This window comes from Phyllobates terribilis, unplaced genomic scaffold, assembly GCF_046119375.1.
Source record: "Phyllobates terribilis strain yellow unplaced genomic scaffold, ASM4611937v1 Scaffold_1__5_contigs__length_1240528914, whole genome shotgun sequence".
Lineage (NCBI taxonomy): Eukaryota > Metazoa > Chordata > Amphibia > Anura > Dendrobatidae > Phyllobates > Phyllobates terribilis.
Window position 1 is genome coordinate 299,950,830 of NW_027362761.1, and position 25,481 is coordinate 299,976,310.

A 25,481-nucleotide genomic window follows, 5' to 3' on the forward strand; every position below is an offset into this window, starting at 1 on the left:
AACGCATCGACTTCAATTAGTTCCAGATCCTCTCAGGTCCTGAGCACTGAAGAGCACCCATCTGTCTCTTCACCACCTGCCAAATTGCCCAGGCAGTCAGAGAGCCCTGGACAGGAGCCATCTCTACTTCTGTTCTCTGAATCTCTTGGCTTGGAAAGAGGGGGCCAGCCAAGCAGAATTCGAGAATTTGAAGAAGAGGTAGTATGCAGTGATGCGCAACCGTTTTGTCTCTCTGAATCTGAAGAGGCGGGTGGGCCAGTGCCTATGGTCAGCAGCACACCTCAGTACGCATCTGATGATGAGACTCAGGTGCCACTTTCTGGTGCGTACTGTGCTGTCGAGACTACCCAGGAGAAGCAGTTGTTTGAAGAGGGTGGTGTAGATGATGAGGTCCTTGACCCATCATGGCGTGAGGGACAGGAAGGTGGTGGGAGCAGCTCTGAGGAAGAGATTCCCCGAACGGCCCAAAAAGGAGGGAGAGGGAGGGGGCAGACTTGGTTGCCTGTAGCCTCCACTTCGGCACCCATTAGGAGCATGGCTCTTCCAAAATCCAAAGCGGGCGCTCCCAAGACTTGCAGTGCCTGGTCCTTTTTTGACACAGTTGCAGATGACATTTGCTTTGTCAAATGCAAGCTGTGTAATCAGAAGGTGAAAAGAGGGAAAAGTGTCAGCAACCTCAATACCACAAATATGTGGAAACATGTGCGGACCAAGCACGTGGTGAAGTTACACAAACACACTGAAGACCTAGGCCAACCTACAGCGCCACCTACCACCTCTTCAGCTCGTGTTGTAGCCTCTTCCTCCAGCTCACACACAGCTGGTTCGGCTTCCTCACAGGATCGCCATGGAAGAATCTCTGGCACTGTTGTACAGAGACACAGTGTAATTCCACCCACAGCACCACTTTCCCAGTCATCCTCACACTCCCAGGCCAGTCTACAGCCATCGTTAGCACAGGCATGGGAGAAAAGGCGCCCATACTCGGCAAACCACCCCCGAGCACAGGCTCTGAATGCTGGCATTGCTAAACTACTGGCCCTTGAAATGCTATCATTCAGGCTGGTGGAGACTGACACATTCCGTAACTTTATGGCATTGGCAGTCCCACAATACAACGTGCCCAGCCGCTTTTATTTCAGCAGGCAAGCCGTCCCTGCCCTGCAACATCATGTGGAGGGAAAAATTAAACATGCGCTACAAAACGCCGTCAGTAGCAAGGTCCACCTGACCACTGATGCGTGGACCAGTAAGCATGGACAGGGACGATACCTTTCCCTCACTGCCCATTGGGTAAATGTTGTGGAGCCGGGTACAGATCTTGAGAGTGGCGCTGTACGTGTTCTGCCAACTCCAAGGATTGCAGGAATCCAGTCTGTACACATTGACTCCTCCTCATACTCCAGTTCCTCTGAATCAGCGCTGCAGGAGCCGTCACGGTCTACCTCCACATCGACCCGTGAACGGTTACCTGTTATGATGACCGATATGAGCACAGCCGTGGCCAAACGTCAACAGGCCGTATTAAAATTAATTTCTTTGGGGAATCGAAGCCACACAGCGCAGGAGCTCTGGAATGCCATCAAGCAGCAGAGTGACGTGTGGTTTGTGCCAGCGAATCTCCAGCCAGGCATGGTAGTGTGTGACAATGGCCGAAATCTGGTGGCAGCTCTGGGCCTAGGCAACCTCACTCACATCCCATGTCTGGCACATGTGCTCAACTTGGTCGTGCAGAGTTTTTTGAGGGACTATCCGGATCTTGATGCACTGCTTCACAAGGTCCGCATAGAGTGCGCTCACTTGCGGCGTTCCAGCAATGCAAGATCACGCATTGCAGCTCTGCAGCGCCGATTATGTCTTCCGGAACATCGCATCATATGTGACCTACCCACCAGGTGGAATTCAACGTTACATATGTTGGAGAGGTTGTGTGAGCAGCAGGCAGCAGTAATGGAGTACCAGCTGCAGCAGGCGCAAACAAGTCGCAGTGCGCGCCGTTCACACTTCACCACCACTGAGTGGGCCTCTATGAAGGACATTTGCCACGTTTTGCGTGCCTTCGATTATTCCACGCGGATGGCGAGTGCAGATGATGCACTAGTCAGCATGACTATCCCCCTTATCTGCCTGCTTGAAAAAACACTGCAAGCACTAAGGGACGAGGTTTTGGAAGAGGTGGAGGATGAGGAGTCACAAATGCCATCTGCTTCTCTACAGTCTGCGCAACGTGGTTCCTCACAAAGGCCTAGGCAGGGGACACTTTGTGAGGAGGATGAGGAGGAGTCAATGGATGAGGAAGACATCTGTCCAGAGGAGGGAGGTACACAATGCTCTAGTAGTCAGTATCTAGAGCGAGGGTGGGGTGATGCAGAGCAGGCAGAGATCACGCCTCAAGCAGGGGACAGCGTTTCTTGGCCAGTTGGCAGTCTGCAGCACATGGTTGATTTCATGCTGCAGTGCCTCAGAAACGACCGCCGCATCGCCCACATTCTCAACACGGCTGATTATTGGGTGTCCACCCTCCTAGATCCTCGCTACCGGGACAACTTACAAAGCCTCATAACACCATTGAACCGGGAGCGTAAAATGCGGGAGTACCAAGCCGCACTGGTGCATTCCATCATGTTCTCCATTCCAACCGAGAGCAGTGCTGCTAGTGCTTTACAAAGCAGCTCAGTGCGTCGAGGCAGTGGAGGAAGCTCTGCACAAAGAGGGAGCAGAAGCAGCGCCTCAGCACAAGGCAAGACCAGTATGGCCGAAATGTGGCAAAGTTTTGTGTCCCCGCCGCCACAAATGTCTACACCATCACAGACAGCTCCAGTCAGCAGGAGGCAACGTTTCCGTCAGATGGTGACAGACTACATGTCTTGCCCTCTTAGTGTACTCCCAGACGGCTCTTCTCCCTTCAAGTTTTGGGTCTGTAAGCTGGATACATGGCCAGAGCTTAGTCAGTATGCACTGGAGGTGCTAGCTTGCCCTGCTGCTAGTGTATTATCGGAACGCGTCTTTAGTGCCGCAGGTGGTGTACTAACAGACCGTCGCATGCGACTATCCTCCGATAACGTTGACCGGCTTACTTTTCTCAAAATGAACAAGGCCTGGATCTCTCATGAATTTGCCAGTCCTCTTCCAGAATAAATAATTGGTTGGCAACAGTATCCAGGTCTCCTGTTCTGTTCATGTTTCTACCACCTGAACTGTAATCCCTGAGCTCCAACACCGCCAGTTGGCGCTCGGAAGTGCCGTCTGCACAGTCAACACTTGGTGCCGTGTTATTGGGGTTCAGTAACGTCAGCTGTTCTCCTGCTGTGCGGACGGCAATTTCTCCTGATTTGTCCACATCCACTGTACTACACATTTTAAAGTTGCTCCAATTACTCCTCTGGCTCCTCTGTTTTCATTCTTATCCCTGGGCTCCAGCACCGCCAGTTGGCGCTCGGAAGTGCTGTCTGCACAGTCAACACTTGCTACCATGTTATTGGGGTTCAGTAACGTCAGCTGTTCCCCTGCTGTGCGGACGGCAATTTCTCCTGCTCTGTCCACATTCTCACTACTACAGATTTTAAAGTTGCTCCAATTACACCTCTGGCTCCTCTGTTTTCAGTATTATCCCTGAGCTCCAACACCGCCAGTTGGCGCACGGAAGTGCCGTCTGCACAGTCAACACTTGCTGCCGTGTTATTGGGGTTCAGTAACGTCAGCTGTTCTCCTGCTGTGCGGACGGCAATTTCTCCTGCTTTGTCCACATCCACTGTACTACACATTTTAAAGTTGCTCGAATTACACCTCTGGCTCCTCTGTTTTCATTCTTATCCCTGGGCTCCAGCACCGCCAGTTGGCGCTCGGAAGTGCCGTCTGCACAGTCAACACTTGCTACCATGTTATTGGGGTTCAGTAACGTCAGCTGTTCCCCTGCTGTGTTCACGGCAATTTCTCCTGCTCTGTCCATATTCACTGTGCTACTTATTTAAAACTTGCTCCAATTACACCTCTGGCTCCTCCGTTTTTAGTATTTACCCTGGGCTCCAACACCGCCAGTTGGCGCTCGGAAGTGCTGTCTGCACAGTCAACACTTGCTGCCGTGTTATTGGGGTTCAGTAACGTCAGCTGTTCTCCTGCTGTGCGGACGGCAATTTCTCCTGCTTTGTCCACATCCACTGTACTACACATTTTAAAGTTGCTCGAATTACACCTCTGGCTCCTCTGTTTTCATTCTTATCCCTGGGCTCCAGCACCGCCAGTTGGCGCTCGGAAGTGCCGTCTGCACAGTCAACACTTGCTGCGGTGTTATTGGGGTTCGGTAACGTCAGCTGTTCCCCTGCTGTGTTCACGGCAATTTCTCCTGCTCTGTCCATATTCACTGTGCTACTTATTTAAAACTTGCTCCAATTACACCTCTGGCTCCTCCGTTTTTAGTATTTACCCTGGGCTCCAATACCGCTAGTTGCTGCTCAGAAGTGCCGTCTGCACAGTCAACGCTTGCTCCAGTGTTATTGGGATTCAGTAACGTCAGCTGATCCCCAGCTGTGTGTCCGGCAAATTCTCCTGCTTTGTCCACATCCACTGTAGTACGGATTTAAAACCTCCTCCAAATACACCTCTGGCTCTTCTGTTTTTAGTATTTACCCTGGGCTCCAGCACCGCCAGCTGGTTCTCGGCAGTTCCATTGGCTCTTGTACCTTCTGCTACCCATCCGGGTTCCAGTACCGTCAGCTGGTTCTCGGCAGTGTCTTTGGCACGGGTACTCCCTCCTGCCCAGCCTGGTTCCAGCACGCCAGCTGTTTCCGGGTAGTGTCAACGTCACTTTGCCTCCAATGCGTTGTCCTGTCGTGTTGCGGTCGGGTTAGCCGACTCTATGGTGCCTGCAGTTTAGGTGACTCCTATGTGGGCTGCGGGATCTGGCAATGAAGGCTGGTTCCATAGTGCCAATAGGACAAGCACCCTCTGTAGGACTGTGGGTTTTGGTAACTGCGGCCGGCTCGCGGCCTTGAACTTTTTTTTTACATGGGTACCTTCTGCTACCCATCCGGGTTCCAGTACCGTCAGCTGGTTCTCGGCAGTGCCTTTGGATTAGGTGCCTCCTTCTCGGTATCCAAGTTCCACCAACGTCTGCTGGTCCTTGGTAGTGCTTTCTGGCACAGGTACCTCCTGCTTAGTAACCGAGTTCCAGTAACATCAGCTGGTCCTCGGTAGTTCCATTGGCTCTTGTACCTTCTGCTACCCATCCGGGTTCCAGTACCGTCAGCTGGTCCTCGGTAGTTCCATTTGCTCTTATATCTTCTGCTACCCATCCGGGTTCCAGTACCGTCAGCTGGTTCTCGGCAGTGTCTTTGGCACGGGTACTCCCTCCTGCCCAGCCTGGTTCCAGCACGCCAGCTGTTTCCGGGTAGTGTCAACGTCACTTTGCCTCCAATGCGTTGTCCTGTCGTGTTGCGGTCGGGTTAGCCGACTCTATGGTGCCTGCAGTTTAGGTGACTCCTATGTGGGCTGCGGGATCTGGCAATGAAGGCTGGTTCCATAGTGCCAATAGGACAAGCACCCTCTGTAGGACTGTGGGTTTTGGTAACTGCGGCCGGCTCGCGGCCTTGAACTTTTTTTTTACATGGGTACCTTCTGCTACCCATCCGGGTTCCAGTACCGTCAGCTGGTTCTCGGCAGTGCCTTTGGATTAGGTGCCTCCTTCTCGGTATCCAAGTTCCACCAACGTCTGCTGGTCCTTGGTAGTGCTTTCTGGCACAGGTACCTCCTGCTTAGTAACCGAGTTCCAGTAACATCAGCTGGTCCTCGGTAGTTCCATTGGCTCTTGTACCTTCTGCTACCCATCCGGGTTCCAGTACCGTCAGCTGGTCCTCGGTAGTTCCATTTGCTCTTGTATCTTCTGCTACCCATCCGGGTTCCAGTACCGTCAGCTGGTTCTCGGCAGTGTCTTTGGCACGGCTACTCCCTCCTGCCCAGCCTGGTTCCAGCACGCCAGCTGTTTCCGGGTAGTGTCAACGTCACTTTGCCTCCAATGCGTTGTCCTGTCGTGTTGCGGTCGGGTTAGCCGACTCTATGGTGCCTGCAGTTTAGGTGACTCCTATGTGGGCTGCGGGATCTGGCAATGAAGGCTGGTTCCATAGTGCCAATAGGACAAGCACCCTCTGTAGGACTGTGGGTTTTGGTAACTGCGGCCGGCTCGCGGCCTTGAACTTTTTTTTTACATGGGTACCTTCTGCTACCCATCCGGGTTCCAGTACCGTCAGCTGGTTCTCGGCAGTGCCTTTGGATTAGGTGCCTCCTTCTCGGTATCCAAGTTCCACCAACGTCTGCTGGTCCTTGGTAGTGCTTTCTGGCACAGGTACCTCCTGCTTAGTAACCGAGTTCCAGTAACATCAGCTGGTCCTCGGTAGTTCCATTGGCTCTTGTACCTTCTGCTACCCATCCGGGTTCCAGTACCGTCAGCTGGTCCTCGGTAGTTCCATTTGCTCTTGTATCTTCTGCTACCCATCCGGGTTCCAGTACCGTCAGCTGGTTCTCGGCAGTGTCTTTGGCACGGGTACTCCCTCCTGCCCAGCCTGGTTCCAGCACGCCAGCTGTTTCCGGGTAGTGTCAACGTCACTTTGCCTCCAATGCGTTGTCCTGTCGTGTTGCGGTCGGGTTAGCCGACTCTATGGTGCCTGCAGTTTAGGTGACTCCTATGTGGGCTGCGGGATCTGGCAATGAAGGCTGGTTCCATAGTGCCAATAGGACAAGCACCCTCTGTAGGACTGTGGGTTTTGGTAACTGCGGCCGGCTCGCGGCCTTGAACTTTTTTTTTACATGGGTACCTTCTGCTACCCATCCGGGTTCCAGTACCGTCAGCTGGTTCTCGGCAGTGCCTTTGGATTAGGTGCCTCCTTCTCGGTATCCAAGTTCCACCAACGTCTGCTGGTCCTTGGTAGTGCTTTCTGGCACAGGTACCTCCTGCTTAGTAACCGAGTTCCAGTAACATCAGCTGGTCCTCGGTAGTTCCATTGGCTCTTGTACCTTCTGCTACCCATCCGGGTTCCAGTACCGTCAGCTGGTCCTCGGTAGTTCCATTTGCTCTTGTATCTTCTGCTACCCATCCGGGTTCCAGTACCGTCAGCTGGTTCTCGGCAGTGTCTTTGGCACGGGTACTCCCTCCTGCCCAGCCTGGTTCCAGCACGCCAGCTGTTTCCGGGTAGTGTCAACGTCACTTTGCCTCCAATGCGTTGTCCTGTCGTGTTGCGGTCGGGTTAGCCGACTCTATGGTGCCTGCAGTTTAGGTGACTCCTATGTGGGCTGCGGGATCTGGCAATGAAGGCTGGTTCCATAGTGCCAATAGGACAAGCACCCTCTGTAGGACTGTGGGTTTTGGTAACTGCGGCCGGCTCGCGGCCTTGAACTTTTTTTTTACATGGGTACCTTCTGCTACCCATCCGGGTTCCAGTACCGTCAGCTGGTTCTCGGCAGTGCCTTTGGATTAGGTGCCTCCTTCTCGGTATCCAAGTTCCACCAACGTCTGCTGGTCCTTGGTAGTGCTTTCTGGCACAGGTACCTCCTGCTTAGTAACCGAGTTCCAGTAACATCAGCTGGTCCTCGGTAGTTCCATTGGCTCTTGTACCTTCTGCTACCCATCCGGGTTCCAGTACCGTCAGCTGGTCCTCGGTAGTTCCATTTGCTCTTGTATCTTCTGCTACCCATCCGGGTTCCAGTACCGTCAGCTGGTTCTCGGCAGTGTCTTTGGCACGGGTACTCCCTCCTGCCCAGCCTGGTTCCAGCACGCCAGCTGTTTCCGGGTAGTGTCAACGTCACTTTGCCTCCAATGCGTTGTCCTGTCGTGTTGCGGTCGGGTTAGCCGACTCTATGGTGCCTGCAGTTTAGGTGACTCCTATGTGGGCTGCGGGATCTGGCAATGAAGGCTGGTTCCATAGTGCCAATAGGACAAGCACCCTCTGTAGGACTGTGGGTTTTGGTAACTGCGGCCGGCTCGCGGCCTTGAACTTTTTTTTTACATGGGTACCTTCTGCTACCCATCCGGGTTCCAGTACCGTCAGCTGGTTCTCGGCAGTGCCTTTGGATTAGGTGCCTCCTTCTCGGTATCCAAGTTCCACCAACGTCTGCTGGTCCTTGGTAGTGCTTTCTGGCACAGGTACCTCCTGCTTAGTAACCGAGTTCCAGTAACATCAGCTGGTCCTCGGTAGTTCCATTGGCTCTTGTACCTTCTGCTACCCATCCGGGTTCCAGTAACATCAGCTGGTCCTCGGTAGTTCCATTGGCTCTTGTACCTTCTGCTACCCATCCGGGTTCCAGTACCGTCAGCTGGTTCTCGGCAGTGCCTTTGGATTAGGTGCCTCCTTCTCGGTATCCAAGTTCCACCAACGTCTGCTGGTCCTTGGTAGTGCTTTCTGGCACAGGTACCTCCTGCTTAGTAACCGAGTTCCAGTAACATCAGCTGGTCCTCGGTAGTTCCATTGGCTCTTGTACCTTCTGCTATCCATCCGGGTTCCAGTACCGTCAGCTGGTCCTCGGTAGTTCCTCAGCTTTCTTGTACCTTCTGCTACATTTCCAAGTTCAAGCTTTTTGAAATGGTTCTTGGTAATCACTCTGGATCTCCCTGACGAGGACCCTGAAGACGAGGACCCTGAAGACCAACCCTAAGAAGACGAGGACCCCGAAGACAATGACCCTGAAGACGAGGACCCTGAAGACCACCCCGAAGAAGACGAGGACCCTGAAGACCACCACGAAGAAGACGAGGACCCTGAAGACCACCCCGAAGAAGACGAGGACCCCGAAGACGAGGACCCAGAAGACCAACCCGAAGAAGACGAGGACCCCGAAGACGAGGACCCCCGAAGACGACGACCCTGAAGACCACCCCGAAGAAGACCAAGAAGATGACCCTGAAGAAGTTGACCAAGAAGACAAAGAAGAGAAGACAAGCACCAAGATACAGAAAAACAAGAGACAGAAAACCAAGAAGCAGAAATACAAGAAGCTGCAGAACAAAAAGCGGAAGAACATTAAGCATAAGACTAAAAATCAGAGCAAAAGATAATATCTAAATTATAAGCAGAAGATGACTAAGCAGTGTATGGGGGTGAGTCCGTTCCTCCTCGTGGTGCCCCTGGAAAAGACCTGCTGCTGCAGGCCAAACTGAACGCGGACAAATCCTGTTGTAAATCTTTTGTGACGGGCAGAACGAAAGGTGTAATGTCCAACCTTTTATAGATAACAACTACAGGAATGCCTGTCACAAATAAGAATATGATGAAGAAGAAGAATATGAAGAAGATGAAGAAGTAGAATATGAAGAATGTAAAAAAAAGAATAATACGAAGAAGGTGAAGAAGAAGAAGGTGAAGAAGAAGTGGATGAAAAAGATGCTGAGGATGATGAAGGAGAAAGTGTGGGAGAAGTAAAAAAGAAGGTGAAGAGCATGGAAGTAGTGAAACATAAATATCTGACAAAATATAAAAATACTTAACATAGTTAATATTTCCGTAACTCAGAACATAATAAAAAAATATTAATTCCTGCTATTCCATTTGACTGGGCTAAACCTCTATGCCTTTATTGTCTCCCCCACCTCCCCCAATACATTCTACATTATTCTTAGTTCTTTTCCTTCATGTAGAAATAACCTACAAGGAAAGAAAGGGTTTATTTTAATTCCGATATTTATGTCCCATTGACTTGCATTGGTTTCCGGTATCGGAATCGGCGATATCCGATACTTTTTCGGTATCGGTCCGATCCAATCCGATCCGATATTTCCCGATATCGGAAGGTATCGCTCAACACTAGTGATCACCGAACAGTCAAGCGTTTCATGGCAAATAGCCAACAGGGTCGCAAGAAGCGTGTTGGCCAAAAAAGGCACAAAATAACTGCCCATGAATTGAGGAAAATCAAGAGTGAAGCTGCTAAGATGCCATTCGCCACCGGTTTTGCCATATTTCAGAGCTGCAATGTTACTGAAGTATCAAAAAGCACAAGGTGTGCGATACTCAGGGACATGGTCAAGGTAAGGAAGGCTGAAAAATGACCACCTTTGAACAAGAAACATAAGATAAAACGTCAAGAATGGGTCAAGAAATATCTTAAGACTGATTTTTCAAAGGTTTTATGGACTGATGAAATAAGAGTGACTCTTGATGGATCAGATGGATGGGCCAGAGGCTGGATTAGTAAACGGCAGAGAGCTCCACTGCGACTCAGACGCCAGCAAGATGGAGGTGTGGTACTGGTATGGGCTGGTATCATCAAAGATGAACTTGTGGGACCTTTTCGGGTTGAGGATGGAGTGATGCTCAACTCCCAGACCTACTGCCAGTTTCTGGAAGACAACTTCATCAAGCAGTGGTACAGGAAGAAGTCGGTATCGTTCAAGAAAAACATGATTTTCATGCAGGGCAATGCTCCATCACATGCATCCAACTACTCCACAGCGTGGCTGGCCAGTAAAGGTCTAAAAGAAGAAAAAATAATGACATAGCCCCCTTGTTCACCTGATCTGAACCCCATAGAGAACCTGTGGTCCATCATAAAATGTGGGATCTACAGGAAGGGAAAACAGTACACCTCTCAGAACAGTGTCTGGGAGGCTGTGATGGCTGACTGCACGCAATGTTGATCGAAAACAGATCAAGCAACTGAGAGAATCTATGGATGGAAGGCTGTTGAGTGTCATCATAAAGAAAGGTGGCTATATTGGTCATTAATTTTTTGGGTTTTTGCTTTTGCATGTCAGAAATGTTTATTTCTAAATTTTGTGCACTGATATTGGTTTACCTGGTGAAAATAAACAAATGAGATGGGATTATATTTGGCTTTTATTAAGTTGCTTAATAATTCTGTACAGTAATAGTTACCTGCACAAAGAGATACCCTCCTAAGATAGCCAAATCTAAATAAAACCAATCCAACTTCCAAAAATATTAAGCTTGGTTATTTATAAGTCTTTTGAGTTGACTGAGAACATAGTTGTTGATCGATAATAAAAATAATCCTCTAAAATACAACTTGCCTAATAATTCTGCACACAGTGTATTTCACGTTTGCCCTCTAGTGACCAGCCTTTGGGATTAGATGAATCAGAGATACAAGGCAAGCATCAGACAATGGGGGCAATAAGCCCACACAATTCAAAAGCTCTCAAGAATCACATAAGTCAACAGCATACAAAGGTTAAAAAATCTCCATGTTTTACAATAAGAAACAATAAACATAGGATTATTTGAGATGTAAACCTTTAGACAATGTGAGTAAACAGTTCTCAAGATTTTTTCACCATGACCATTCTCTGTGTGTAAACGTCAGGCAAGACTTTGTCACAATGAGCAATGTCTATCTGTAAATGTATGACCAACAATGCTTGTCTGTCATGGCTTGAGTGCATTCTGTATATTTCAATATGGACTCAAAATATCCATTTTTATGTTCACACTACAAACCACCCTTGGCTATTTTGAGCCATACATTATTCATACAAGGTACCATACCCTAAGGGGATGGTTTTAGCGGATGATTGACAAAAAGATAATAATGAAAGTGTACATTGTACAGCAACACAAAGCAATTCATGCTCAAATTTTGGCAAAAATTACTCCTAATATATAACTTATTTATCCAAAATCAGGTAATCAATATCTATTAGGATGTCTAACAGGGCTCTACTTGTGGTATTCATAAATTTAGCCACCAGACAAGACAATCAGCCTACTGCTTTAGCAGAATACGCTGCTACTGTGGGAGTTCCTAAAATGATTGGGGATAATCCTAATATTTCTGATTCAGTTAACAATTTTACATAATAATTGCAGTCTTTAGGTAAGGGGGAAAATTCCCAACTTATACGGAGAGTTTTATGAGCTGGGAATAAGGGATACATCATTAAACCTAACCTAGAAATAGCACATGGCTCAACAATTATATTAGCTGGGATATAATTAAAAGTGATATTCCCACAGGAAAACATCCACCCTCTAGGCAATTTTACATGTTGTGTAAATGATGGAGAGGTCACTATATTTTTACATGCCATATCTTTTCCTGCCATCATATATTTGCATTTTTTATCTGAACGCGAGCCACATATAATAGCAATCTCCCCATTCCCTATCTAATTCTGTATTTTAAATTGTTGCCATTTGCCTATTTTGTTTTTATCACAGGCCATCTAATAATATAAATCAACTGGCGTAAAAGTTTGACTCCTTATGGTAATCATTAGTGATGAGTGAGCACTAAAATGCTTGGGTGCTCGTTGCTCGGGCCGAACAAATCGTAATGCTTGGGTGCTCGACCCGAGCAATGAGCCCAATATAAGTCTATGGGAAACTTGAGCATTTTTCCAGCACTACCCAGAGGTCTACATGGGGCCTAAAAATTGCCAAAATCGATGGAAACAGTGCTCAAATGACATGGGAACAGCATGGGGAAGACCCTTGGAAGCATCTCTGACTCCCAGGTCACTGCTGTAAAAAAATGTTGTCCAAAATGGATTTTCCTGGAAAAAATATTAAGGAACATTCTTTCCAAAGTAATGACTTGTATATAAGGCAAAATAAATAACACAAAACAAAAATTCTCCTCTACACCTTGGGCTATGTTCACACTTAGCATTTTATATGCTTTTTTGCACTTTTGCAATGCTTTCAACGGTGAAAAATACATTCACCGGTAAATGTCATTTTAACATTTTCCTACCTTATCTGCCCATGTGGTGTGTGAGACATGATCAGACACATCCTATTTCATTTATGAAGGAGGGACTCTGAAAGTCACAAAGCCTATTTTTATAGGGCCATCAGGCGGCCCTTATTATTGTTAAAGGGCCAGCAGTCGGCCCTCACTATTGTTACAGGGCAATCAGCTGACTATGCTTTGTTGTTCTTATTATTAAGGAGTGGGTTTTCTATACTGATATTGCGTATGCAGGGACTTTAAAGCCTGCACAAAATTTGGAAAAATCCCAATACCAATTTGAAGACACATACAGGAGGGCTTCAGTCAAAAAATTGTTCCCAGTATAAAGGAGCGGTTCTCTTATACTGTTATTGTGTATGCAGTGACTTTAAAGCCTGCCCAAAATTTGGAAAAATCCCAATACCAATTTGAAGACACATAGAGGAGGGTCTCAGTTAAAAAAAATGCTCCCATTACAAAGGAGCCATTCTCCTAAACTGTTATTACGTATGCAGTGACTTTAAGGTCTGCCCAAAATTTGGAACAAACACAATACACTTTTGAACAGACATAGAGGAGGTCCTCATTTAAAAAAAAAAGATTCCCATTTTTAAGGAGTGGGTCTCCTATACTGTTATTGCGTATGCAGTGACTGCAAGGCCTGCCCAAAATTTGGAAAAATCCCAATACCCCTTTGAAGAGACATATAGGAGAGCCTCAGTAAAAAATGTTCCCATTATAAAGGAGTGGGTCTCCAATAGTGGTAATGCCCATGCAGTGACTGCAAGGGCTGACAAAAATTGGATGCAGTCTAATACCTTTTTGGAGAGATGTAGAGGAGGTCCTCATTAAAAAAATTGTTACCGTTGTTAAGGACTGGGTCTCCTATACCGGTAATGCCCATGCAGTGACTGCAAGGGCTGCCAAAAAATTGGACGCACTCCAATACCCCTTTGAAGAGACGTTCCGGAGGTCCCCCTTTAAAAAATTGTTACCATTGTTAAGGACTTGGTATCCTATACTGGTAGTGACCATGCAGTGACTGCAAGGGCTGCCAAAAAATTTGGACGCACTCCAATACCCTTTTGAAGAGATGTAGAGAAGGTCCTCATTAAAAAAATTGTTCCCATTATTAAGGAGTGGGTCTCCTCTAGTGGTAATGCCCGCGCAGTGACTGCAAGGGCTGCTAAAAAATTGGATTCACTTCAATACCCTTTGAAGAGACGTAGAGGAGGTCCTCATTAAAAAAATTGTTACTGTTGTTAAGGAGTGGGTCTCCTATACTGGTAATGCCCATGCAAACAGTGCATGGTCTGAAAAACATTTAACCCTGGGGGGTATACATATAGCTCTGGTTATGCTGTAATTTAAATGTATTTTTTTTTCTTTGGGTCCAGCAAGGGTTAATGTTAGTCTCTTGCTGGCAGCCTTTTGTTAACGGTCAGCTGATGTTGGTTGGTGTCACTCCCACCTCCCTTTAAATAGCCACATAATTCCATCAGCTGAACGCCGGTTATAGTTCATTCTATGCTGATCTCTTTGAAGGAGCCAGTCTCGGGAGAAACTGTGGTGTTCTTTGCTGTTGCAGCGGTGAAGTTTTCTGTTTGAGAGATGTGTATTTTATGTTGTTATCTTCCCATTGTTTTTCTTACCTTCCTTATGTTGTCCTATTGTAGTGGTGTGTCTCACTGGCCTGCGCACTAGCCAGGTTAAGTCCAGGGCCAGAGAGGGCTTAGGCACATGATCGCACATGGAGGGAAGGAACCATCTAGGGAAGAAAGGGGAGCTTAGGGACAGACACAGGTTGGTATCAGGAGGTGCCCCTTCCCTTGTTCCCTACCACTAGGGCCCTCCTTCCCCGTCTATTTCCCATCGCATTTATGTGTTATACCATTTGCTGTACATCACCTTGTCCTTCCATCACACTGGTACTTTTCTGTGGAAATGAGGTTGTCTCCAACCAGCCAGGAATATCCAGTGAATGGCATGCCATGGTTTGGTATTAGCACCCTGTACCAGAAGCGAAGCCATCCACAATTTCCATATCTCAGAAATTTTATTTGGTAGACTGGGTGGCCAAACATTACTATCTCACAAAGGAGCTGAAGACAGTGCGTGGCAGTAGGTTTCTCCAGCATGACCTGTTTGTTAGATATCAGAGGGAGAACAGAATTTGGCTTTGCCAAGGTGCCAGATTGCAGATCTTAAGTCTTATAGATTGCTGGAACCAGTCCACAGTAAAAAAGCTGCCATGGAATGTCTGGGAAACTTCACACAGACTTTTCTTAGCCAGGGCTGCTTCTCGGCAGGGTTTGACGGGCCCACCAGAGAAACGGAGAATCCTCTGGTGAGCCCTGGCATCTCCTTCAGGAGAGTTCATATTGCAAACCTTGCAGCTGCTATGGGACTCTTGAATGGAGGAAAAAGGTGGGCCCTCAGAATAAAATCCTCTAGTGGGCCCAATGTTCTTCAGTCTGACACTGCTTCTCGGTGAGAGTTGTATTTCACCACAGCCATATTCTTTAGGTCGGTGAAAGGACTGGCATAGAGGGAAACAGTATCTACTCTGGCTGTCATTTCTCCCAGGAAGTCCTCTAATGCAGCTTGTTGCATAAGAACTGGCAGCCCGTCCAACACCAGGTCACACTTCTCGGTGGTGTTTCGACACACAAAGATATTTACGCTTTGAATTTCATGACTACAGAGTTGAGCAATGAAACAACAAGAGAAGAAAATGGAGGTTTGGGGGCTGTTTGAAAAATTAGTAAAAGCTTTAACTTTATTAAAGGGGTTGTCCACTACTATTTAAAATAAGCCAAAGCATTTTTATGATGAAAAGCAGCTTCTTTGTAATTACTTCCCTCTGCCTTTTCTGTCTGTGAGTGGCCAGTGATAGCGTGACCACCGGAGTGATCTATTTTATACTCATTTGACCCTAAATACCTCTATTGGGTTTCATTGGCTCCCCTGGGTTGCTGCTGCCCTGGCTGCTATTTTGTGATTGTTCATTCCTGTCCCCCTACACATGTCTGTTATTTATATACTGTATTTTTATCAATTTACATGTGATTAATAAAGTTATAGCTTTTACAAATTTTTCAAACAAAACTCCATTTTCTTCTCTTGTTGTTTCAAATGTTTTGGAGTGGTTTCATAGCTGTGGCTCATATTCGTGGTATGGATTGATGTGCCAGCTATCATTATAGTCTTGGGCTTCTTAGCAAGAGTTGAGCAATTGCCTCGTCTGCAAGGCGTTTTGAGAAATAACGTGCATAAGCAAAGCCACGGTTTAGGCCATTCAAAGTTATCATTAAGTGAAACTCATACAGATTTCTCACAGAGTGAAAGAGGGGTATCAAGACTTCCAAGACAGCCAATACTTCCCTGTCCACACCAAGAGGACAACTGTCCATGTTCTCCTCATCCTCCTCCTACTCATTATCACCCAATCTGCGCTGAGATGAGATGAGGCTGGGCTGAATAGCATCACCTTGTATAGTTCCTTACTCTGCCTGCAATGCCTCCTCTTTAATTGTGAGCAGCAAGCGTTTCAGGAGACAGAGAATTGGGATGGTGTTGCTAATTATGGCGTCATCGCCGCTCACCAACTTGGTGGAGTCCTCAAAGTTTTGGAGGATGGCACAGATCTCAGACATCCATGCCCACTCATCATCTCTTATGCGCGGACATGTTGAAGCTGGTGCTCAACAACTGCCCTCTGCTGCTTACAAATCCTTCCCCACATCTGCAACGTTGATTTCCAACGTGTGGTGACATTGCACACCAATTAGTGAGCTGGAAGCTGCAAATGCTGTTGAAGCGCTGCCAGAGTGGCCGAAGCTGTAGCTGACTTTCTGAAATGGGCATGCACGCGGCATACTTTCACAAGCAGCTCTGGCAGATCTGGGTAGGTTTTGAGAAGCCACTAAACCACTAGGTTGAGCACATTTAGTGCTCGCTCATCACTAATATGTACCCCTGTATGGAGAACAGTATCAGCACCAAAGAATTAAAAAATTAAATGTAGCCTGCCTTATATACCACAGTAGTAAGAAAACCAATTTTGATTTTATCATGGGTACCTCTGTGAGAACAATATATGCACCAAAGAATTAAAAGATGAAATATATAGCCTGCTTTATATACCACGGTAGTAAGAAAAACAATTTTGTTTTTATCATGTGTACCCCTGGGTGGAGAACAATATCAGCACCCAAAAATTTGAAACTGAAATCTGGCCTGCTGTATGACGTTACTAACAGAAGAAATACTTTTTTTTTTTCTGTGGATGAGGCCTGTATATCATAGAAGATATGATCCAAACAATTTCAAACTGACATCTAGCCTGCTGTATCACATTAGTAACAGAAGAAAGCATTTTTTTTACTATAGATGAGGCCTGTATAACATAGAATAAATGCTCCAAACTATTTCAAACTGATATCCCCCATACTGTATCACATTAGTAACAGAAGAAAATATTTTTTTAGTGTGGATGAGGTTTTTATAACATAGAAGATATGCTCCAAACAATTTCAAACTGACATATAGCCTGCTGTATCATATTAGTAATAGTGTTGAGCCACCCCCGTAGTGTTCGGGTTCGGTTCGTCGAACACCGGGATGTTCGTGGAACTGTTCGTCGGACTCCTTAGAACACCGTCGAACACCGTTAAAACCAATGGCAGGCAAAGAAAAACACATAGAAACACATAGAAAACACGATCAAAGGTGTCCAAAAGCTGACAAACTGCTCAGAAGACACTCTCTTTAAAAAAGCCAGCCGGCAATTCAGCAGCGGCATACACCGGTACCCGACAATTTAGAACAGAAAGAATAAAGCATCACAGATTAGATAGAGAGAAACATGTCAGTCACATATATAAGAAGTACAGTGACAGTGTTGCTTACTGTACTTGTCATTTAGTGTTAAAGGATTTATTAAAAAAAAATAATAGTGTTTTCATGCACCGTCTCTTTAAAAAAGCCGGCCGGCAATTCAACATCGGTACCCGACAATTTATAACAGAAAGAATAGAGAATCACACATAGATTAGATACATAGAATCATGTCAATCACATATATGAGAAGTACAGAGATAGTGTTGATTACTGTACTTGTCATTTAGTGTTAAAATAAAGGATTTATTAAAAAAAAAATTGGCGTCAGGTTCCCCGTAATTATAGTCTCTAGCAGAGGTTAAGCAGATGGCTGGGGCAGATGTTTGAAGCCAGGGAAGGGGGTAATACCCACAGAGCTTCCCAGGCTACTAATATCAGCCCCCAGCTGAATACCTAGCCTTTACTAGCTATTAAAATGGGGGACCCCCAAAAAAATGACGTGGGGTCCCCCCTATTTTAATAGCTAGTAAAGGCTAGGCAGACAGCTGGGGGCTGATATTAATAGCCCGGGAAGGATGCCATGAATATTGGCCCCCTCCCAGGCTAAAAACACCAGCTGTCATCTGCCCCAGAACTGGCGCATCCATAGGATGCGCCAATTCTGGCACTTAGCCTCGCTCTTCCCACTGGGCTGGGGTTGATGTCAGCTTATAATGCCAGCTGACATCAAGCCCAGGTTAGTAATGCAGAGGCGTCTATAAGACACCCCCATTACTAACCCCATAGTCAAAGTTAAAAAAAAACACACCCAGAATAAAGTCCTTTAATTGAAATAAACACACAATTCTTTATTGTTCTAAATTAAACCATACTTACCATCACGACCATTCCAGCTGAAGCCAATGTCTTCTGCAATAAAAGTAAAATAATAAAGCAACATCATCCTTACCTTTCCATGCTTCCCACGACAGCTTCAGCTCTGCTACATTCACATGACAGGCTGCATCGCAGCCGAAAGCTGCCATCCAGCTTGCCATGACGCAGACACTGAGAAGCGCAGGCATGCTTGTGCTCCTGAGTGTCACGCTGTGACGGCATAAAGATGAGCCGAGGTCATGTTCAATGAACTCAGCTCACCTCATGCACGTCACTGACAGCGAGGGAAAATTCTCCTGCGCTTGCAGTCAACGTGAGAGAATTCTCCTGCTGAAGCGCTGAGCGCAGGAGAATTTTCCCACGCTGTCAGTGATGTGCATGAGGTAAGCTCATGTCCAATGAACTCAGCTCACCTCATGCACGTCACTGACAGCACGGGAGAATTGCCTGCGCTCTGCAGTGTCTATGAAGGATGGCATGCTGGATGGCAGCACTCAGCTGCCATCCAGCCTGTCATCTCAATGCCATCCCAGCGTGGGAGAATTCCCCTGCTCAAGCGCTGAGCGCAGGAGAATTTTCCCACGCTGTCAGTGACGTGCATGAGGTGAGCCGAGTTCATTGGACATGACCTCGGCTCATCTGGATGCCGTCACAGCAAGGCACTGAGGAGCGCAAGCTTGCCTGCGCTTCTCAGTGTCTGTGGCATGGCAAGCTGGATGGCAGCTTTCGGCTGCCATCCAGCCAGTCATGTCAATGTAGCAGAGCTGAAGCTGTGTGGGAACCATGGAAAGGTAAGGATGAGGTTGCTTTATTATTTTACTCTTATTTCAGGAGATTGTTGGCTTCAGCTGGAATGGGCGTGATGGTAAGTATGGTTTAATTTAGAACATTAAAAAATTGAGTGTTTATTTCAATTAAAGGACTTTATTCTGGGTGTTGTGTTTTTTTAAATACTTTACTAGAAATTCATGGCGGTCATGTCTAATATTGGCGTGACCCCATGAATTTCGGGCTTAGGGCCAGCTGATAATGCCAAGCTGGCCCTAACCCCTTTATAACCCAGTGAGCCACTGCACCAGGGCCCTGGATGAGTTGGGTACAGCGCCAGAAGATGGCGCTTCTATGAACGCGCCATTTTCTGGGGTGGCTGCGGATTGAAATTTGCAGCGGGGGGGGGGGGGGGGGGGCAGAAAGCTTGGGCCTCCCTGCGCTGTGGATTCCATCCCCCAGCTGCCTAGATGTACCTGGCTGGACACAAAAATAGGTCGAAGCCCCAGGTATTTTTTTTTTTAATTATTTCATGAAATAATTAAAAAAAAGGGCTTCCCTATATTGTTGTGTCCGGCAAGGTACAAATAGGCAGCTGGTGGTTGGAGGCAGCCCGTTCCTGCCTGCTGTACCTGGCTGGACACAAAAATAGGGCGAAGCCCCATTGCAATTTTTTTTTAAATTATTTCATGAAATTCATGAAATAATTAAAAAAAGGGCTTCCCTGTATTTTTGTTTCCAGCCAGGTACAAATAGGCATCTGGGGGTTGGGGGCAGCCCATTCCTGCCTGCTTTACCTGGCTGGACACAAAAATATGGCAAAGACCACGTCAAATTTTTGGTGAAAAATTCAGTAAAATTAAAAAAAAAAAACACATTTAGGGACTGCATCTTTAATAACCCATCCACGTGAGGGGTTAATACACTGTGTGCAGAATTATTAGGCAAATGAGTATTTTGATCACATGATACTTTTTATACATGTTGTCGTACTCCAAGCTGCATAGGCTTGAGAGCCAACTACCAATTAAGTTAATCTGGTGATGTGCATCTCTGTAATGAGGAGGGGTGTTGACTAATGACATCAACACCCTATATAAGGTATGCTTAATTATTAGGCAACTTCCTTTCCTTTCGCAAAATGGGTCAGAAGAGAGATTTGACGGGCTCTGAAAAGTCCAAAATTGTGAGATGTCTTGCAGAGGGATGCAGCAGTCTTGAAATTTCCAAACTTTTGAAGCGTGATCACCGAACAATCAAGCGTTTCATGGCAATTAACCAACAGGGTCGCAAGATGCCATTCGCCACAAGTTTTGCTATATTTCAGAGCTGCTATGTTACTGGAGTATCAAAAAGCACAAGGTGTGCGATACTCAGGGACATGGCCCAGGGTAATGACTTGTATATAAGGTTGCCAAAATTTGGAGGCACTCCAATGCCCCTTGGAAGAGATGTGGAGGTCAGAGAGCCTCCTGGAAAAAAATGTTCCCATTATTAAGAAGTGGGTCTTCCATTGTGTTTGCCTATGCAGTGAATGCAAGGGTTGTCAAAAATTTGGAGGCACCCCAATGCCCCTTGGAAGAGACGTGGAGGTCAGAGGGCCTCCTAAAAACAATGTTCCCATTATTAGAAAGTGGGTTTCCCATAGTGTTGGCCTATGCAGTGAATGCAAGGGCTGCAAAAAATTGGGAGGCACCCCAATGTCCCTTGGAAGAGACGTAGTGGGCCTCATGAAAAAATGTTCCCATTATTAGGAAGTGGATCTCCCATAGTGTTGGCCTATGCAGTGAATGCAAGGGCTGTCAAAAATTTGGAGGCACTCCAATGCCCCTTGGATGAGACATAGAGGGCCTCATGAAAAAATGTTCCCACTATTAGGAAGTGGATCTCCCATAGTGTTGTCCTATGCAGTGAATGCAAGGGCTGCCAAAAATTGGGAGGCATTCCAATGCCCCTTGAAAAAGACGGGGAGGAGGGATTCATAAAAAATGTTCCCATTTGAAAGGAGCTGGTCTCCTATACTTGTAATGCCCATGCACTAAGTGTATGGGCTGACAAACATTTACCCCTGGGGGGTATACATGAACATACTGTATAAAAATTTTTTTTACGGGCATCATAAACACCCTTTAAAAAAATTATGTTGGTGTTGCATCACGGACCACGGTCACCTTGGTGATCTGGTGGTGGAGGATGAGGATGAGGAGAAGGAGGAGGACAGGAGCAAATAGCCAAAATCAGGAAGTGTATACCCATGTGTGGGTGTGAAAAGGTGCATGTGAATACACCTCCCAAAAAAAGACACTGGATTTAATTTATGTTACGCTGCTATCATTCGGTGGTGTTGAGAAGTCTAGCCCAACCCAGCCCTTGTTCATTTTTATAAGTGTCATCCTGTCAGCAGTTTCAGTTGACAGGCAGGTGTGCTTATCAGTTATAATTCCACCAGTGGCACTAAAAACCGGCTCTGATAAAATACTAGAGGCAGGGCAACCCAGGACCTCCAAAGCATAGAGAGCCAGTTCATTCCACATGTCCAGCTTGGATACCCAATAATTATAAGGCACAGAGGAATCACGGAGGATGTTGGTACGGTCGGCAAGGTACTCAGCATCTTTCAAAACTTTGCACTTCTTGTGAGAGTACCCCGCGCCTCAGGGCCCATGCAAAAAGAGAGTCTGAGAAAACTCTCCCAGAACTTTGACAGTGTTCCCCTGCCTCTGCTGGATTGGAGTTGTGTCTTTCTCACCTGTAGTCCTTGGTTGTCCAACAAACTGTGACCTCTGCCGCCAGCGTTTTCAGATGGGAATTTTTTTAAAAGTTCCACAACAAGGGCCTTCTGGTACTACCCCATTTTTATAGACCTGTCCGCCTCAGGAATAAGAGATATAGAGTTCTCCTTGTAGCGTGGGTCTAGAAATGTCACCAACCAGTAATGACTGTCACCCAAAATTTTGAGAACGCGAGGGTCATGGGAAAGGCAGCATAACATAAACCCAGCCATGCGTGCCAGACTGCTAACAGGCAAGACTTCCATGTCCTAACCAAGAGGACGACTGACCATGCTCTCCTCCTCCTCTTCCTCCTCCTCCTCTCTGTCCTTAGGCCATCCATGCTGAACAGACGGTATGACAGTTGTGCAGGTAGCACCATCTATAGTGCATGAAACCAGCTCCTGTTTTTCCTCGTTCTCATTATCACCCAATTCACATTGGGATGAGATAAGGCTGGACTGTGTGTAATCACCCTGTATGGTTCCTTGCTCAGTCTCATCGTGCTCCGCCTGCAATGCATCCTCTTTGATTGTGAGCAGAGCATTTCAGAAGACAGAGAAGTGGGATGGTGACGCTAATTATGGCGTCATCACCACTCACCATCTTGGTGAGTCCTCAAAGTTTTGGAGGATGGTACAGATATCTGACATCCATGTCCACTCCTGAGGTCTTATGTGTGGAGTCTGAACTGAATACCGACAGCCATGTTGATGCTGGTGTTCAACAACTGCCCTCTTCTGCTCACAAATCCTTCCCAACATCTGCAGTGTAAAGTTCCAAGGCGTGGAGACATCACACACCAGTCGGTGAGGCGGAAGCTGCAAATGCTGCTAAAGCACGGCAAGGGTGACGGAAGCTGTAGCTGACTTTCTAAAATGGGCACAGGCAGAGTACTTTGACAAGCAGATCCGTCAGCTACGGGTAGGTTTTGAGAAACCACTGAGCCACGAGGTTAAGCACATGGGCCAGACATGGTACATGTGTGAGCTCGCCTCGCCTCAGTGCCGCCACCAGGTTCCGGCCATTGTCACTCACGATCATGCCTGGCTGTAGGTTCAGCGGTGTTGGCCACACATCTGCCTGCTCTTTCAGAGCTGTCCACAGCTCTTCAGCATTGTGCGGTTTGTCAATTAAGCATATTAGCTTAAGCACAGCCTGTTGCCGCTTGGCCGAGGCAGTGCTGCAGTGCTTCCAGATTGTGACTGATGTGGTCATTTCGGAGATGGAGGCTGAAGAGGAGGAAGAGGCTGAGGAGGATGAGGTGCAGGAGCTGTAGACTTTGGAGGCAACCCTGATTGACCTAGAGCCCGCAAACCTTGGCTGTTAGAACTCTCCTGTTAGGTTTTTTTTAGTTTGCAGGTCACATGACCATTTTTGCCTATTTAATCCGGCTCCGCCCTCCTGGTCTTGCTGGACTTCATTGTATTTACTACTCTTGAGCTAGCTTGGTGCTCTGTTGCCGTTCTCTGTTAGTTTTGCTAGGTCTTCTGACCTCTATGCTTTTTGTTGTGTGTTTGTCTTTGACTGCTACTATTTCTGCTAGGAGGTGTCCAACTTATCTCAGTCCCTAGTTCTTGTAGGGATCCCTCCCTCACATCTATAGGTCTTTGTACAGACTAGCCGAGGACTTTAGCGGGTCTGATCGCAGGATCAGGTTCCCCGTTACATCGTAGGGATCTAGTTTAGTTCTATTGTAGGGACAGTTCTCCTGTCTTTCCTTAGTCCCTGTAGCAGATCATAACAGTAAGTCCAGCCCTAAAAGAAAAAAAAAAATTTTCTCTAAGGAAAGACCTCCAGTTTTCCATCATGGTCTCGGTTCAAGATTTGGCTCAACGCTTGCAGGGACTCTCTCTGGAGGTGGCCGAGCTCCAACAACACGTGAGTAGCTGTTCTGGAACACATTTTGTGGAACCAAAGGTACGTCTGCCTGATCTATTTTTTGGCGAACAACAAGATTTTTTTTCTTTTAAAAATGCTTGTTTATTGTATTTTCGTTTGAGACCCGGATCCTCTGGTGATGAATCACAGCGCATAGGGTTCATAATGTCACTTTTGCGCAAAGATCCTCAGGGATGGGCCTTCTCTCTCCAACCTAGTGATCCGTGCTTTAGATCAGTGGATAGTTTTTTTTTCTGCTTTGGGTTTGTTGTACGATGATCCTGATCGTGTCTCATCTGCTGAGTCTGAATTGAGACGTTTGAGGCAGGGATCAGGTAATGTGGAAAAATATTGTTCTCACTTCCGTCGGTGGTCTGCCCAGGTGGGGTGGAACGATTCAGCTTTGAAAAGCTTGTTTCTTGCAGGGCTAGGTGAAAGGGTTAAGGATTTACTGATTGCTTATCCCACACCTGGAAACTTGCAGGAGGCAATGCAATTAGCTATACGGGTGGACAGGAGACTGCGTGCAAGGGTTAATGAGAGCAAATCTTATGCTATGTCAGCTCCGAGTCCTGAGAGGGTCTGTGCTGACAATGGAGAGCCGATGGAGATTGGGGCGATGACACCCCGCTCTCAGGAAAAAGACCGCAGGCTTTCTGAAGGCTTGTGCTTCTATTGCGGAAATTCTGGTCATTTTATTAAGAACTGTGTGCTTCGTATGAAGAAAGAAAAAAAAATGGTCAGTTATGCCCGTATTGCCTGTTTAAATTCTAAGGGAGTATTCCTATCTGCCACTACTGCTGCTCAGGATGAATTAATTGAATTTCGGGTATTTGTGGATTGTGGTTCTACTCTGAATGTGATTGATGGGGGATTCTTGGAAAAACTTAGATTAGAACCTAAAACTTTGTCATCCCCTATTGCTGTGGTTTCTGTTGATGGCTCTCCCTTGAAGAGTGTTACTCATAAGGTCTGTGAATTTCCCCTCACTATTAATGGTATTCACCAAGAAAATTTGGATTTGGTGGTATTGGATAATTTGCCTTCTCCAGTAATATTGGGGTTACCCTGGTTAAAATTGCACAATCCTGTACTGGATTGGTCTACCAATGAAATTAAGTCCTGGAGCCCTAAGTGTTATGACAAATGTTGTAACGGACGTATTGCTGCTGTGGATAAAGGGGAATTGCCTGTACCTCTTCAGGATTTTTGGAGAGTTTTTTCTGAGGAGGAGTCACAAATTTTGCCTCCCCATAGAGACTATGATGGTACCATTGAATTTGTCCCTGGAGCGACTATTCCTAAAAGTCGTTTATTTAATCTTACTATTCCTGAGAGAAAGGCTTTGGAGGAATACATACAGACAAGCTTGGCCGCTGGTCACATTAGGCCTTCCAAGTCTCCTGTGGCTGTTGGATTTTTTTTTGTAAAAAAAATAGATGGCGGTTTATGTCCTTGTCTGGACTTTCGTGAGATTAATAAAATTACTGTACGCAATCCTTACCCACTGCCATTGATTCCTGATTTATTTAACCAGTTAGTGGGGGCCAAGTGGTTCTCTAAAATTGATCTCCGGGGGGCATACAATTTGTTGCGCATGAAGGAGGGTGATGAATGGAAGACTGCTTTTAACACTCCTGTGGGTCATTTTGAGAATCTGGTTATGCCTTT